This window comes from Hippopotamus amphibius, chromosome 14 (genome assembly GCF_030028045.1).
Source record: "Hippopotamus amphibius kiboko isolate mHipAmp2 chromosome 14, mHipAmp2.hap2, whole genome shotgun sequence".
Lineage (NCBI taxonomy): Eukaryota > Metazoa > Chordata > Mammalia > Artiodactyla > Hippopotamidae > Hippopotamus > Hippopotamus amphibius.
In genome coordinates this window covers 27164679-27181643 of record NC_080199.1, presented here as the reverse complement: position 1 = coordinate 27181643, position 16965 = coordinate 27164679, and positions in this window count along the sequence as shown.

The window sequence follows — 16965 nt, the reverse complement described above, 5'->3', positions numbered from 1 at the left end:
AAAGAAAGCAACTGAAATATGTAGTGGAAAAGCATTTCCCAGTTTATTTCTTTTTCTAATCCCAACCCCTTGTTTCTCATCCTTTATCTTAGTCACTAGGAAGAAACTACATGTGAAAGAGTTGTCGTGAATGGTGAAGCTGTCATCCATACTGAGATGGACCAGGACATCAGTGCCTTTAACGATGGACCTCAAAGGGCACTTCCCCTTAAGTTAATGTGAAATAAGTCCTGGGATTCCTTACCAAATTTCGGTACACTATAGCCAAATTACATTTATATAATTCTCCCAGCCATTCACTTAAACAATTTTGTAAAAATACAGTATATGTATAGGCATACATTTTAATATTTAAACAGAATTGGAATTTCAAATTGTTATATTTATTTTTTGTTAGATAATATTTATACAACTCTTTAGTTTTCATTTTGAAGCCAGATGGACATATTTTAAATATACCTAGACATACTATCATTTTATAGTTTCAATTAAAATATTTTTATTTTTGTACCTTTTCAGTTGAATAGAATTGTCTGTTTATTATTGTCAAACCACAAATTTACCTAAAATGAAAAGGTTATTTTTTTCACTAGCACTATTTTTGTTTTCTTTTCATATTTGGTCATTTCTTTTCCAGCTTACTTTATCTTACAAATTCTCATTTAATACACTGTGAACTTGATCTTCAAACAGTGAACGTGATGGTCCTCACATGCTCACACCCTTCACCAGGCGAGCCTCAAGAAAATTCCACATCATTTAGAGCTGGTTCACTTGTTAATGGAATCTCAGAGAGAGTGTGATCTGAATTCTCTAGATAACATGATGTCAGGAATACTGATTTTTATCTTTCAAGAATACCTATCTTTGAAATTATACACACACGTTTTATAATAATGTGCACAATGTATTTATTATCTGTAATATTTGAGTAATGTCATTGCTTCTCTTGAGATGCATGACACTATGGGCCATCCGAGGATTGCTCACAAGAGGACGAGGGGTGGCATGGAAGCTGGATGGACAACAGTCACCACTATAGGCACCTTCCTAACCAGAGCTAGTGAGCAAGCAGCTATTGATTGATCTTTATGTATTTGTATAACTGTCATTATATTTCTGCTTTACTATAATTAAAGCAAATAAAAACAATATCATACTTTACAAATTATTAACAACTTGTCCACTAACTCAGTTAATTGTCATCAGTGACCTATGTTTGGTTAACTTTATAAATGCTTATTTTATTACATTCAGAATCATTTACTATTTAAGGCAACTCCTAATGGTAAGTGATTTTTTTCCCCTTAACAAGACATATAAATATTTGAAATGATAGACCTTGAAGAGATCATTTAACATTTTCCACCATTGCTATTGAGGTTGGAAAGTGGGAGTTCATGACATTAAAGGCAAAACTCACACTTCTTTTAATTTGTATTTTAAAATATATAATTTTAGTAATGTAAGAAACAGTCATTCTAAAGTTTTTGGGTGCTTCCTGAAAAGTTTAATGGTTTGTGTAGACTATATGAGCATAATAAATAATCATACAGTTGGTATTTTATTCACTATTCATTCCAATTAGTTAAAACTTTGCTCAATTTCTAGTTGTTTGATGATTTAGTCACATGTTTTTATACATATACTTTTTATGGGCTATTAGTTATTAGCAGAAAATATTCAAAACTGAAATTTTGGTATAGCTATTCATAGGTATAGCAAACACCAATGGAAATGAAACAACTACTGCAAAAAGATGTATAAATGTCACATGAATATATTATCATATGAAAATATATGATTCCATTTAGATAAAGCTCAAAAAGAAGTATCTATGATACTGGAAGTTATGCTAATGGCTGATGCCTGGAACTCGACATGAGGGTGCTTCTAGAAAGCTGATGATGTTGTATTTCTTGAACAGCGTGGTAGTTCTACAGGTGTGAAAAATCAGTGCTATGCACTTATGCATGTTAAAGTTAATTTTAAAATATTTAATAAAATTATTGGAAGCAGAGTACTCTAACTTTTTAAAAAGTCTTACCTAAAATGAGATATCCATTATGCACAAAATGAGGTATAATGAATTTTTGAACTTTTTTTGTAAAAGATATAAGAATGCATTGTCTTATTATGTTGTGAAAAACAATAAAATAAAAATATGAACTTTACCATATGGAATATTAGACTTATATGTTAATAAAAACATAAGTGCTACCTCCAATTACTATTATTAAAATCATATTCTGAAGAATTATGTTTAAAACTTTTTGTAAAAACTTTGTTTAAAACTTTAAGTAAAATAAAGGGATACAGAACATTTAGTAATGTTATATAATAAAATAAAAAATACAATAAATTGTTAATATGACAGATTTGTTTTCTCATGTTTTTTTTTTATCTTTAAATTTTCCAAAATTAACATGAGCTATAATCTAAACCCATGTCTTAAAAATGCTCATTTACCCAGTGATTCTGAAACTGGACTTTAGTCTGTGTAAAACATCTAACAGGAAAAATATATAATTTTTTTTTACTATTATGTTTATAATAGAAGAATTTGTACAACTAAGAAATATGATATGCATCTAAAATATACCATTATGCTCTTCAGCAAGTGGTGTTGGAAAGGTGGACAGCCACATGTAAATCAATGAAGTTATAACACACCCTCACACCATGCACAAAAATAAACTCAAAGTGGCTTAAAGACTTAAAGACATGACACCATAAAACTCCTAGAAGAGAACATAGGCAAACAGTCTCTGACATAAATCATACCAGTGTTTTCTTAGGTCAGTCTCCCAAGGCAATAGATATAAAAACAAAAACAAATGGTACCTAATCAAACTCACAAGCTCTTGCACAGCAAAGGAAACAAAAACAAACTGAAAAGACAAGCTATAGAATGGGAGAAAATATTTGCAAATGATGTGACTGACAAGGGCTTAATTTCCAAAATATACAAACAGCTGATACAACTCAACAACAAAAAAGCAAACAACCCAATGGGAAAAAATGGATAGAAGACCTAAATAGACCTATCTCCAAAGAAGACATACAGATGGCCAGTAGGCACAGGAAAAGAGGCTCATCATCGCTAATTATTAGAGAAATGCAAACCAAAACTACAATGAGGTACCACCTCACACCAATCAGAATGGCCGTCATTAAAAAGTCTACAAATAACAAATGCTGCAGAGGGTGTGGAGAAAAGGGAACCCTCCTACACTGTTGGTGGTAATGTAAGTTGGTACAGCCACTATGGAAAACAGTATGGAGCTTCCTTAAAAAACTAAAACTAGAGCTACCATATGATCCAGAAATCCCACTGCTGAGCACATATCTAGACAAAACTATAATTTAAAAAGATATATGTACCCCTATGTTCATAGTAGCACTTCACAATAGCCTAGACATGGAAATGACCTAAATGTCCAAATAAGACATGGTATGTATATACAACAGAATACTACTCAGCCATAAAAAAGAATGAACTAATGCCATTTGCAGCAACATGATGCAACTAGAGATTATCATACTAAATGAAGTAAGTCAGAATGAGAAAGACAGATACCATGATATCACTTGTATGTGGAATCTAAAATATGACACAAATGAACTTAACTACGAAGCAGAAACAGACTCAGACATAGAGAACATAACAGTGGGAATGGGGTGTGAGAAAGGGATGGAGTGGGAGTTTGGGGTTACATTACATATAGAATGGATGGACAATAAGCTCCTACTGTATAGCACAAGGAACTATATTAGATGTCCTGAGGAAAAACATAATGGAAAAGAATATTAAAAAACTGCTTTCTGTATACAAACACACACAATCTTTTTGCTGTACAGCAGAAATTAACACATTGTAAATCAACTATACTTCAAATAAAAAATAAAATATATCACCCATTTTTAAAAAGGTTTATAATAGGTGTCATAAGCTACAATGATCCTAGAAATTGTAATTCTTTTTTCAACGTACTTTTTACTATGTGTCCGGAAATAATGTCTTGTTATTCAATGAACATTTTAAATGCATAATATGTACTTTTTAAAATTAAGATACATTCATGAAATATCAACCAGCTCTCAAATGCTGATGGTCTGTACTAGCCAAGTCAGAATAAAGTTTTCATTACTCCATATTGAAGACATATAATCAAAGCTTTGTAATGTGTGTAGGAAAGGTAAAGACATGCCAAAGTCTCAAACTGGAAAAAAGTGGGGATTAAAAGATCCTGTGTTACTTAATGCAGTTGCCTCCAAGCCACTTGTAGTAACACTTTTGTGGGTAGGTAACAAATTCCTGAATTTTCTCTCTGTCATAAAGAAATAGGGTCTGAGAAATGGCTTTTTGTGCTTATCTATCAATGCCCTTGAACTGGGTTTTTCTTTACTCCCTAATAGACTTCAGATCAGTCCTAATTCTGTTTCCCATCTCTTCTTTGAGATAAGTAGTGTCACGTAATGGCCAGGTGGACAGCATTGGTCTGGAGTCTTGGAATACTAGCCGCTGTTTCTGCATCAGAATAGTCACCATATAGGAAATATATACAAGCAAAATTTCATGCTTGAATAAAGTGCAGGGAAGGAGAAAAATCTATACCTCTTTGATCTCTATACTCCAAGACTTCTGTTTGTAACAGCTCACAAAAAAGTTGGGATGGTCCAGAAAGCAGCACTTATTAGTTATGCAAATAGATTTTTTCTATTGATGATGTAAGTGTCTGGGTTGGATATTTGTTTAGGTAACAGAGCACAGAGACCACAAGTGAAAATATGTAATCCCCAGCCTCTTGTCTTTCAAATCTGATTCAATCGAGTTTGGTTTTGGCGAGAGGGTTTGGGAAACACTAATTCTGAAACAGTGAATCTCAACACTTGTTTCATTTTTTTAAAATAACGATTTTGAGGCATACCTCGGAGCAATGAAATAACTGTCTAAGGATAAAGCCAGGAGGTTGCTAAGAAGCCCAGCTAGAACAGTGGTTTTCAACATGCTGCCACTGGAATTCCAGCATAGATATCACCGAGGAATTTGTAAGAAATGCAAAAAAAGGGAGGGTCCACTTATTCCACCAGAAACTTTGCATGTGGGACCCAGTAATCTGTGTGATAGTGAGCTCTGGAGCTGAGTTTGATCTGTGACAAACTTTGAGAACTAAAGGGATAGACTAGAACATAAAAGAGTGACTCAATGTAGGTGATGTGTATATTGGGTTTAAATTTACTGCAGCAGTAAATAACAGTGAGCAACTGACTAGGGAATTAAGTTCATTGTAAAAATTTTGCTTAGGAAAATTGTCTAGACAGAAATATAAATAGGAACAGGTCCTTACAGGATCCTCCCCAATTTATAAAGGTCTACAACACTGCTATGAATGAGTGTAGAAAAAAAGAGAACATATTTTAAATTGATGTAATGTTTTCTTATTACTTAAGCTTTTCTACAATCACTACTTTAATTTTATCCTCAAGTTCACCAAGCAAATTATACAGAAATTTCATATACACTTTTTATGGACTAGGAAGGATACTAAGGCTTAAGGTAAAATTACTTGCTTAAAATCCCTTGGCTAAGAATAAGCAGAACGAGAACTTTTGACTTTGGATCCTGTGTTCTAACTTATGTATTTGAAGAAAGAGATGGAAGGAAAAAACAATCTTTGTTTGACAGGCATAACTACTCATGAAATTTATCCTGTGTCTGTGTGTGTGCCCTTCGATTCTCCAACCCCACCCCCATTACAGAAAAGGCAACTGAGCTTTTACATGAAGCTCAGAGTTATGATTAAAACAATCAAATCCAAGATCTCTAAAAAGATTCTGAATAGATTGCAGATTGCTAAAAATGCAGGATATAATCAAGCAAATCCAGAGAGGATTTAACAGACAGAAACTTCTCCTATCTTAATTATATGTACTAGTTTAATAGAGAGCCTGTAATAAAGAGGGATCATTTTGTTTTGTTTTTAGAAGACAGAGACTCATTATCTTTCCATTTGTCATAAATATTTATCTTAAAATCTGTATGTGAACAACCTTGTAACTTTTCTCTCTGAACTATTTGCATCTGAACTTCCCCTCAACAATAAAAAAAAAAAGGTTATTCAAAGACAGACGCAGACAACAAATGAATGGATACCAAGGGCCAAAGGGGTGGGGTGGGAGGAACTGGGAGGCTGGGATTGACACATACATTATTTTTTTATTTTGGAAATAAGTTTATTAGTTATCTATTTTATACATATTAGCATATATATGTCAACCCCAGTCTCCCAACTCATCAACACATATACATTATTGATACTATGTATAAAATAGACAACTGATGGGAACATACTGTATAGCACAGGGAGCTCTACCTAATGCACTGTGGTGACCTAAATGGGAGGGAAGTCCAAAAGGCGGGGGGGATATCTGTATGTGTATGGCTGATTCATGTTGTGCAGTGGAGGCTAATAAAACACTGTAAAGCAACCATACTCCAATAAAAATTAATTTTAAAAAAAGAGGGGTTAAGGCTCACCAGAAAATAAAAAGCCCTTTGAGTTCCCTCATTATCTACAGTGAGGTCTGTATGTGAGCTAAATGATATAGACTGCTCCCTCAATTACCACCACCCCACTACCATCAAAAATAAATCCAATTTGTTTCAACTGTATAGAAAGAGTAATATGTGAGCCAGGCTATAAAGTAAATTGATAGAGCAGATCATACATTATTCATCCTTCTACTTGCCTATAACCTTGCTTGCTAGTAAGTTTGACTTTTTGATATTTGGCCTCAGTGCCCACTTCAATATATATAGAATTGTCATGACAGAAAAATAAATTCAATTGAACTGAGTATCTATTATATACCAGGCATCATGCTAGGTCCTAGGAAGTTAGTGGCAAATAACAAACATATTGTCCTGCTTGGGAAAGACAATGAATACATACTTTTGAGGGCAATAAATGCTATGAATGTGGAAATAAAAAGAACTGTAGACCTAACGTAGACAAGAAGAAGCAGTACGTCTTCCCAGGGCAAGACGCATTGCAGCTCAGAGCTAAAAGCGATTTTGTTAGATAAGCAAATGGGGTTGTCATGGAGTAGAATTTTCATTCAAAGAGAAAAGTGTGTTCAAAAGCATGGAGCACATGGCTCATGCTCAAAACAGGTAGAAGAAAAGCAGGGGTGGGAGTGTAGGCGAAGTAGTGTTAGGAGATTAGAAAAAAGTTGAGAGATTTTGTGGGATAGGAATAAAAATAAGAAAAATCAAAGCTTGAGGAGGAATATTATTAGACAGCCCTGGAGAAACAGGGAAATGTAGAGACAAATGTGGGAGAATTAGCTCTAAGGAATCTGGAAGCTACGACAATATTGTAATGCATGTAACCTAATGACCACCTAATATGCAAGGAAAAATTGTGCCTGTTCCCCTTTTTACATTTCATATTATAAAATAACCTGTAAATGCACCTTCACATTTTATACCTGATCTTGGAGGAACACCTTTGTTTTTTTCCTGTGCTTCTACTCTTTTATTTCCTCTCAGCTCACGAAAGATATTGCTATCTTCCTACCCTTTGTTTTGATGAAATCAGTTAATACCATACATTTTGGAATTGTTTCCATTGTGTTTAGAAACCTCTTTTGGGGTTTTTTGTTTGTTTTTGGAGTATAGTTGATTTACAATGTTGTGTTACTTTCTGCTGTACAGAACAGTGAATCAGTTATATGTATACATATATCCATTCTATTTTAGACTCTTTTCCCATATAGGTTATTACATACTATTGAGGAGAGTTCCCTGTGCTATACAGTAGGTCCTTATTAGTTATCTATTTTATATATAGTAGTGTGTTTATGTTAATCCTAATCTCCCAATTTATCCCCTCCCCCCACCCCCCACATTTCCATAAGATTGTTTTTACATCTGTAACTCTCTTTGATCTGAATCATACAAATAAGATTTAAAGGGATATATGGGGCATTCTAATTTATTATCTTCCACCTGTACAACTAAAGAACTGCAGTGTTGCGTGTATACAGGACTTTGAAGCCAAAGAAACCTAAGCCTAAATTCCAGCCTTATAAACCTGGGCAAGTTATTTAAAATTCTAAAGCCTCAGTGACTTTCTGAAGGATAAAAAAAAAAAAAAACAATATTTGCTTTTAAAATAATGTATATAAAGTATCTCACAATGCTCAATAAATGTTAAATTTTTCTGTACAAGGAATTTTGAACCAGGATTTTGTTGTTGTTGTCTTTTGTTCAATACTGTTTGTTGAGAAAATATTAAATTTAGAATACATCCCCAGATCATTAATAATGTTAATTTTTTGTTATTCTATTAATTAATAAAGAAGGATCGCCAGATTCAAGGTTAGAATACACTAGCAAATACACTAGACATTGTTGTCTATGATTAAATTTAATGACCTGCAATATATGTGCACTATGCTAGGTGCACAATTTGTGCTCGCTACCTTCTCTAAATCTGGAGGCACCACTATCACTGTGAGCCACAGAGAAGTAACTGAAATCTCTAGGGGTCTGAGGCACTACTCCAAGCTCACTCATAAAATGCTTACTGGAAATGAGTTTTATACCAAGGCCTATTTGGTGTCATACAGTTTATCTCTTTGCATTTCACAACATCGTAAATCAAGAAAAGAACTCCCACAAAGTATTTCAATTCAAGAGAAAATCCAACAACAAAATCTTCCTACCAGGAACTCGAGAGATACCCTCCCGGGAAAAATGAGATGCTAAGTTACTTTGCCTACAAATAGTAAGTACAGTCTCTGATTGTCCAAATCCTCAAGGTCCTTATGATTGATTTCTATCCCATCAGTAGAAAAGGAATTTATTTACATGCCTGATTGAGTCCAATCTCCTTTTTCCCCAATCTCTCTATATATATGCTGTGTGTTATGGTGATTTTTCCCCACTGCCTACCGTAGGAATTGGACTCAGATGTCTAGGCTGTGGGGTTCATATTTCATAGAATATTCAAGATTATCAAAAGATGAATTTACCACCTCTCAAGTCAACACTGCAGTGGTAGGGGAAGAATCAATGACACATTGGATCCTACTGGCTCTGACTGGATTACCTGTAATACTCAAAACCCAGTATTGAAGATGTTAAATATTCCAGATGGTTCTCAAACATCACTAGCAAGTTACAAAATCCCTTTATATGTTGAGCCAATCTAAAATATTCCTGACACACTGAACATAGATGAAAGGAGTTTCCATTCCATGATTATCTCTCTGGAAACTGTCAAAATAATAAAATGTAACTGCCATCTAAATTATCTGTGATCTAGTTGCTTTAGGCAATAAAAAAGTATAAAAATCATTACATATATTTTATATTCTAATTTTTAGACACAGTTGCAACAACATCAGAATAGCAGGATGAAGTACACTGGAAAATCTAGAGAATCTTCCACACTTTTCCTCTCATTTGGGACTGTGTACATAATACGTGGTAGAAGCAGGTGTTTGCGAGATATAAGTTCACATACACACAAATTTATATAGGTGCTAAATAATTAAATGGTTTCATTTGGTATGCAGTACATAGAACAGTAGCACAGATGAGTTTGCAACATTAAGGTCTTTAGGGCTGTGGAATTGTATCCTAGTATTCAGACTGTTGATGGATTTTTTAGTTTGGGCACAGGGAAAAGTCGACTATACTGATGATTTTCAGATTGCACACGCCCACTATTTCTCATCTGCTAGAGTGAAAATCATAATATTGCACCAGTGTATTAAATCCGTCAGTTCACTTGCATTCACGTCTCCCTTCGGGGCTATTGTCCTCTCTCTTTTTATGTTAGAGCATATGATTAATTTATTCACTCACAATTATACTTGAAACAAAGCTTAAATTTAAGAGGTAACAGTTGTTTTAAAAAGATGTGAAGAAACTGACTCTAGATAATGTTTTAAGCCTGAAATTTAGTTAACAGTAAGAACCTTGTTAGAGTCATTGCATATTATTCAATACATACAAGACCATTTAGTGAGGATGTTTGTGTATATATTTTTACAAAGACATGATACAATCATATTTGTAAATTTAAAGCAAATAAAATATGAATATGCACAGGGATAATTTGATTTTTCTAAAGTTTTAGTACTTTACCCATATTTCCTATATAGTATTTGCTATTAATTTGAAGATTCTGGCTCCTATATTATTACTTGTTGAAATTTTATTCAAGATATACAAAATTTTATTCAAGATATACAATTTACAAGTGAAAATAAATGAGCATAAAAGGCTAAATCATTTTATCATTATATAATTTTTAGGAAAATAAATCTGAAATGCATGAACTTTTACCACAGCAAAATAATTTAGAAATCATATTTGAACTTGGTGATGAATGACAAGATTCAGCCTAAGATTAGTGTCTTCATATAGTTCTGAGTGTTTTATGAAGTTTATGAGGGACTGAAAGCTAACAGATTGTTATTAACGATGTTTACCATTCTTCCTTCCTCATATATGTATATGTACATATACACATATATTTTTATTATGTATATATGAATAGTGTATAACACACATATTTTATATTTTTATATATATTATTTCTTAATGCCTCACAGAATGCATAGTCCAATAGCAATCACACATGAAAAACAACCAAATAAAACCAAAATGAGTACCTTGATTATCACTTCTATCCACTTAATTTTTCCTTGCTATGTTTTCTATTCTCTTTCAGGTGATACACATTCTAGAAATACCGTGTTATTTCTAAGAGGTATTTTTTAGTGGGGTTTTATGCTTTCTTGATATTCATCTCTAATAAAGTCTACCATTTTTTGCTTTCTGGGTAATTTTTTAAACTGTAGTGCCTTACCATTCCTCTACAATTTCAAATAGCACCCAAAGTAGCCAGATCTATTGGTGTCTTTCTGTTAGTGGTCTACATTCTGAATTCCATGGTTTTACTGGCAAATCTTGAAATACCAATGTTGGGTTGTGTCGTGTAGTAAAGCACTTTGATTTCCTTCATAACACAGCATTTTCTCCTGCTATCGCTCCTCTGGACCACTACTTAGACTGCTACTCATCTCTGCTTGCAGTCATTACACACAGGTATGAAGATTAAATATATTTGTTACTCAATAATTGTCACCCTCCTCAAGTCAATTCATTTGTTTAAAAAAAAAAAGGAGTTTCTAAATAACCAGTATGTTAGTAATGTGAGTAAAGCAAACATCTTTTGTGTGCCTTTAAAAGTCAGTAAGAACTTGTGCAGGTGTTTGAGTGGTTCAGGGCAAGTCATCAGGGAACTTTCTTTAAATCAGGTTTATTTGTCCTTTTGAATGGTCTTCCTTTTGTAGTCACTCCTTTTAGGGGTTTGTGTCTAAAAATGTGTTGGATATTTATTTTCCCACTAAAGTACTACAGAATGAAAGAGGATTCTCATAACTTAGAATTACCAGAGCAAAAATAATGATTTGTTTTTTAGAGACTTCTGAAATCGTAGAAAAATCATTCAAGGTAGTAAATTTCCCCCAAACTTTCCACCCAGTTTTTTTTCCCTTTTGCTTTCCCAGTTCAAGCAACACTTAACCATGCTATAATTTTCAAAATTTTCTGCAAGACTATTTTTTTTTTTGCCTGTTTTAGTTTATTTCCACTGTTGTTTTGAATGTGGTGCTGTTTGATGTAGGTAACTGATTACAGATTTAAGCTGGAACACAAAACATCATCACAAAAAATTAGAAACTTTTAAGCAGGAAAGACGAATATATGGTCTTATTCTAATGATACTTTTTGACGATGGTGTGCTGATTCTGTAGCTGAGGAAATTTGTCTTATTTAAAGTGTCTCTATTGAGAGGCATTTTAGTAGAGAAGGCCCATATCTCCTTACTTGTTCATTTATATGCAAATATGATTATAAAACATAGATTCCATATGTTCATAAAATACATAAGTTGTTTTTAGTGGAGTAAACGAAGAATTAATTTTTGTACATGACAAGCAAAAGCCCCTATGTCTCTTTTCCTCATTCATGGTACCACTGGGTTCAATCTCAGCGTTAAGGAAGACTTGGATCAAATTAGTGTCATGAACACATTTGACATTTGCCTACTGATTCTCTTCTTTAGAGAAGGCAAGTTTTCGTGACATTTTATCCATTCATGTAATCAGTATGTGTATTGCTTCTATTTTGTTCCAGGCACACTGCTAGCTGCTAGTGATCTAGAGATAAGCTCCTCTCTTCATGGAATTTGGTGAGTGTTCCCTGTGGAGGTCAGAGGGTGTTCTCTGCCAGGACAGTGAACTCTCTGTTATTCTAGCAGAACCTTCTTTATCCCCTTGCTCCAAACCGCTTGCATTTTACTGACACTTTTCACTATATTTTTTCTATAATAAATAAAAATAATTTTAAAAGTAATAGAAAGTGTGAGCTTGAAAAATGTGCCTTCTTATTATCTCTTCTTACCATATTATATTTAAGCTAGAAAATTGAGCGGAAGACTAAAAGTATATGTATCAAAGTAAGAAAAATGTACAATTCACCTTGCAGCCATTGACAACTACTTACATAATTTTCCCAGATTGACTTATGATGTAATGATAAACTATAAAGAAAACTTTCTTAGCCATTTTAAAGTCTCATTTTCTCTTCTGACAGCAAATGCTACTGGCATTTGCAATTTAGCTTAACTGTTAGCAAATATCAGTGCAAATAGAAGTCTTATTCCAATTCCACAGAAACCCATGCATCTCCTAATACTAAAGTTATTCCATCTTTATATAAAAATCTTAAATTGCACCATTTTCATCAGCAACTTATTGCTCAGAAGCAGTTTTCACAGCAGTCTCTTTTTACCATGTGTCAATCAACCTGATTAGTCCTGCCAAATACTCAAAGGTAAGAAAGAAAAGGGCAAAAATAAGACAGACCTGCCAGGTATAACTTTGCAGATCAGATAATTTGAAATCTCTGTATTTGTGATCATTGTAATCCTAGGAATATTTAGAGAGACGTCGCCTTAAAGCCAACTGTATTTTTTCAAATTTTAAAATAAAAATCTACTTTCATTTTTTTGAATATTCTCTTTTTTTAAACAAATAGTAAATAGTCTAAGACTCTAATGAGTATCTCATCCTCTTGGCCACTTATTGCTTCAAAAACCTCAGGCTAAGTCAATCAGCACATAGGATTCTGACGGTGAGAGGAATGCATACCAGTCAAGCCAATGAGAGTTCACCCCTGCCTTCTCAGAAGTTTTTCACTTTTAAAATCTAGACAAGTCATCCCTTTCCTGCTGAGTAAAATGGCTATTGCTTCAGCAATCATTCTAAATCCACCATGACTGCCCAAGGATGACCGAGTAAAGCCACAGAAAGAATATGCATAAATCATGATACTACTGTGCCAGTAAATCCTCAGACCCTGAACCCTATGCTAACTGTAGCTTTTCTCTTACATGATTAAATATATATTAGTCTTGTCAAAAGCAATTTGAGCTGGATTTTCTGCACCTTGTTGCTGAAAGCATTTTAAATAAAACATGCTCTCCAGGTTTGACTGAATGGTAGCTTGATCTTCAGTCAATAATTGATTCACCCTTTGGACATTTATTAAGTATCCACTATCTCAGTAAAGACTATATTTGGCTGCAAAAAAAAGGTGTCTTAAACAGGATATATGTTTATTTCTCTACTGTATAAACACTCCAGAGGTAAGTGGTTCAGAGCTGGTTACTGGCTCTGCTCTATGAACTCCCCAGGGAACCAAGGACTTTCCTTTCAGAACTCTGCCACATCCTGAAAGGGTGTGCCCCCCACCCCCAAACTTCATGTTCCAAAATGAAGCATACACATTCCAAGGAGTGACAAGGAGGAGGGGATGAAGATAAAGTAAAAATGTATCTGCCAGCTCTCTCTCTCTTAAGGAAGGTCTCTGGAAACCTCCAGATGACATTTCTGTCCATATCCTATCTGACCTGAACTTATCCACACAGCCACACTTGACTCCTTCAAAAACCATGTCTATGATGCTTTGGCATGTGTAATTCTGGAGAAACAGGAGTAGAGATATCGGGGACTAATAACAATCTCTGCCACTACCACTATGTGTCAGAAATTATGTTAACTACTGGATATTATCAAAATGCATAATTTACAATAATGTTATAACAAAGATGTAATGGATAGGATAACCAAGAAATTTCTGATATAAGCCAGAACAATTTTAAGTGTAAATGGTGGCACCATTAAAAATTATACTGAGTAATCAATGCAAATTGACACCGGCCATGGATGTGACATATACAGGGAGTCTCATTTAGGTATCAGAGCCCTTTCTATACTTTTCCTACTTAATTAAAACAAGTAATATCTGTTATATAATTTTTCCTACACAATTGTATACTCCTGGTGTTTTAAAACTTAAAAGCTGAAATAAAGTATTGTATATTAATGACTAAATGTCATAGAAAAACGGATAATTTTACACACTTGGAGACATTTTGAAAGCTGTAAATAAACGTGTCTCTACACATTTTATTCTATATGGTTATACTTTAAGAGTTCTTATGGTACTCTTTTTGAGTATTTATTTTTCCCCTATTGTTAATCTGTCAATTATTAACCTTGGTTTTGGTCCCTATGATTTTAAGAGTAATTCTAACACCCCCATATAAAATTGCTGTTCCAGGGTCGTTTACAGTGGGCTGAACAAAGAGATAAAAGGGATTGTTAGAATACTGTGTAAAATAAAATGCCAAGATGTATCCAACAGAGTAAAGTGCATGGAATTTAGGGCATGAAACTTTAGACAGCTATTTCAGGTTACCTAGATCTTTGAAAATTTGCTTCAATTTTCAATGTTGGTTCAAGAGGGCTCAGATTACTAAAGGAATCTGTGCATATAAAGTATACTATGTCCATTTGCTAAGCACTATATCACATTCACTCATTTTTATGGAAAAATGAGTTTTAGACAAATTGCTAATTCCCTTATTGTTGCCTTTCTGTAATATGTCAAATATATTGTCACTGTGTCTGCTACAGTCCCATCAGGGAAATAGAAGTCAATCGATGTTGTTCAAACAGGCTGAGTGGTTGGTTACACAGGTGGCAGAGGGCTGAAAATCAAAACAAAGGTGACAGGGACTGAAGGAATAAAAAAGAAGAGGAGATAATATCAAGAAACCTAAGTTGCTAGTGCCTCTGGGCAGAAGGTATGAGGCTGCATCAGGTATAGCACACTAAAAGAGCCTATAGTAGTAGTTCTGGGCACACTGAGAAGTGATCAGCATTGAAACGTCAAACAAATGCTCAAGTCCGATAGCACCTTACTGCTACCACTGCTCCAAGTAATTTTAGCAGCTGCCAGTAACTGCTCTACCAGAATCAGAAAGCTCCTGTTTTCCTCCCATCTTCTGATCTACCAACAATGCTATCTACGGGCAGAACCTATTAGAAAGCCAACCACCGAGACATAGAAAAAACGTAGTTTGTAAATTTCCGGTGTCCTAAAGTATGTAGCAAAGCAGAGGAAGACATATGCGGAGGCCAAGATTAAACAGGCAAAAGATAAGACTAAAGACCAAAATTTGAGCTTGAGAAGATTAACCATATAAATGGAAAGTGATGATTGATCTTATTGGTTTTTGGGTATGTCTATGATGTTTGCCCTTTACTTGCATAATTGCATTGTAGGTTCTTATTCCTGGAAATTTTACAGTAACTCAGGCAGAGCGTCTTATTACTAAATTCAGTTTGGTTTTTACTTTGGTTAATTAGTGACTACTGATCACATGGGTCAAAATGACATATGAAGCAATGTATACGATTAGACTGAAATCTTCTGTAATTGGAAGGTTGACGACTCAGTAAATTCACTTGTGTTTTGTAATGAAATTATTTTGCTGCATTTAGGATTGTTCTCATTGGACCTAATATATTTTCTTCATTTTGCTTTACCTGTTCATCTAAAATATGTATATACTATATTAATATGTACATGCTGTATTGGTTAGGATAGCCTATATTTTATTGTGTTAACAAATGACACCAAAATTTTCATACACACAAAATTTTATCTCTTGTTATTGCTATGGCTGCTGTAGGCTTAGGCATCTGTCTAGACAATACTGTCAGCCCTCCATGTGACAAATCAGTCATCTAGGTTGCTCAGATCTCAACCTCCCTACTCTACCTCCAAACAAGGTCTTTTTACAGTTTGAATTAGGCTATAATGTGAGTGGAAGGGTTCACAACAGGTTTTCTATGCCCATGCCTGGAATTCATATGTTAATTATGGTAGCAAATCACAGGGCCAACTAAAATGTAAGGGGACTGGATGAATGAGAGACTTTTGTTTCTTTTATATTTATTATTTGTCCATAGAAGTTGTAAGGACCAGGAATGTAAAGAAGGACATAAATCTATCATCTGATAAAATGTCCTTTGGGAGGAAACTAAAGGTAGGTAGCATAGCTGAGAAAGACTTCCCTGAAGATGTAACATTTGAGCTCAGACCTGTATAGGATGTCCTTCTGACAGACTATTATTGATTCTGATCCAGACTCTTATAGTTGCATGTTAAATTATGGATTTTTTTTTATCAAGTATAGATGCAAATAATTTCTCTCCAGAAGAACCCAGAGTTATGATTGTATTGCCTTCTACAACATAAATTATTTTTGTATATAAGCTGGCAATTATACTCCTATTTATTTGTTAACTGTCTATAATCAACTCTTAAAATACTCTCTATCTGCATAAATATAGTCAACTGATCTTTGACAGAAGAGCAAAGACAATTCAATAGCAAAAGAATAGTACTAGAACCACTAGATATCCACATAGTTAAAAAGATTAAACTAGAAATAGACCTTTTTCTTTTCACAAAAATTAACTCAAAATGATCAAAGACCTAAATGTAAAACACAATACTATAAAACT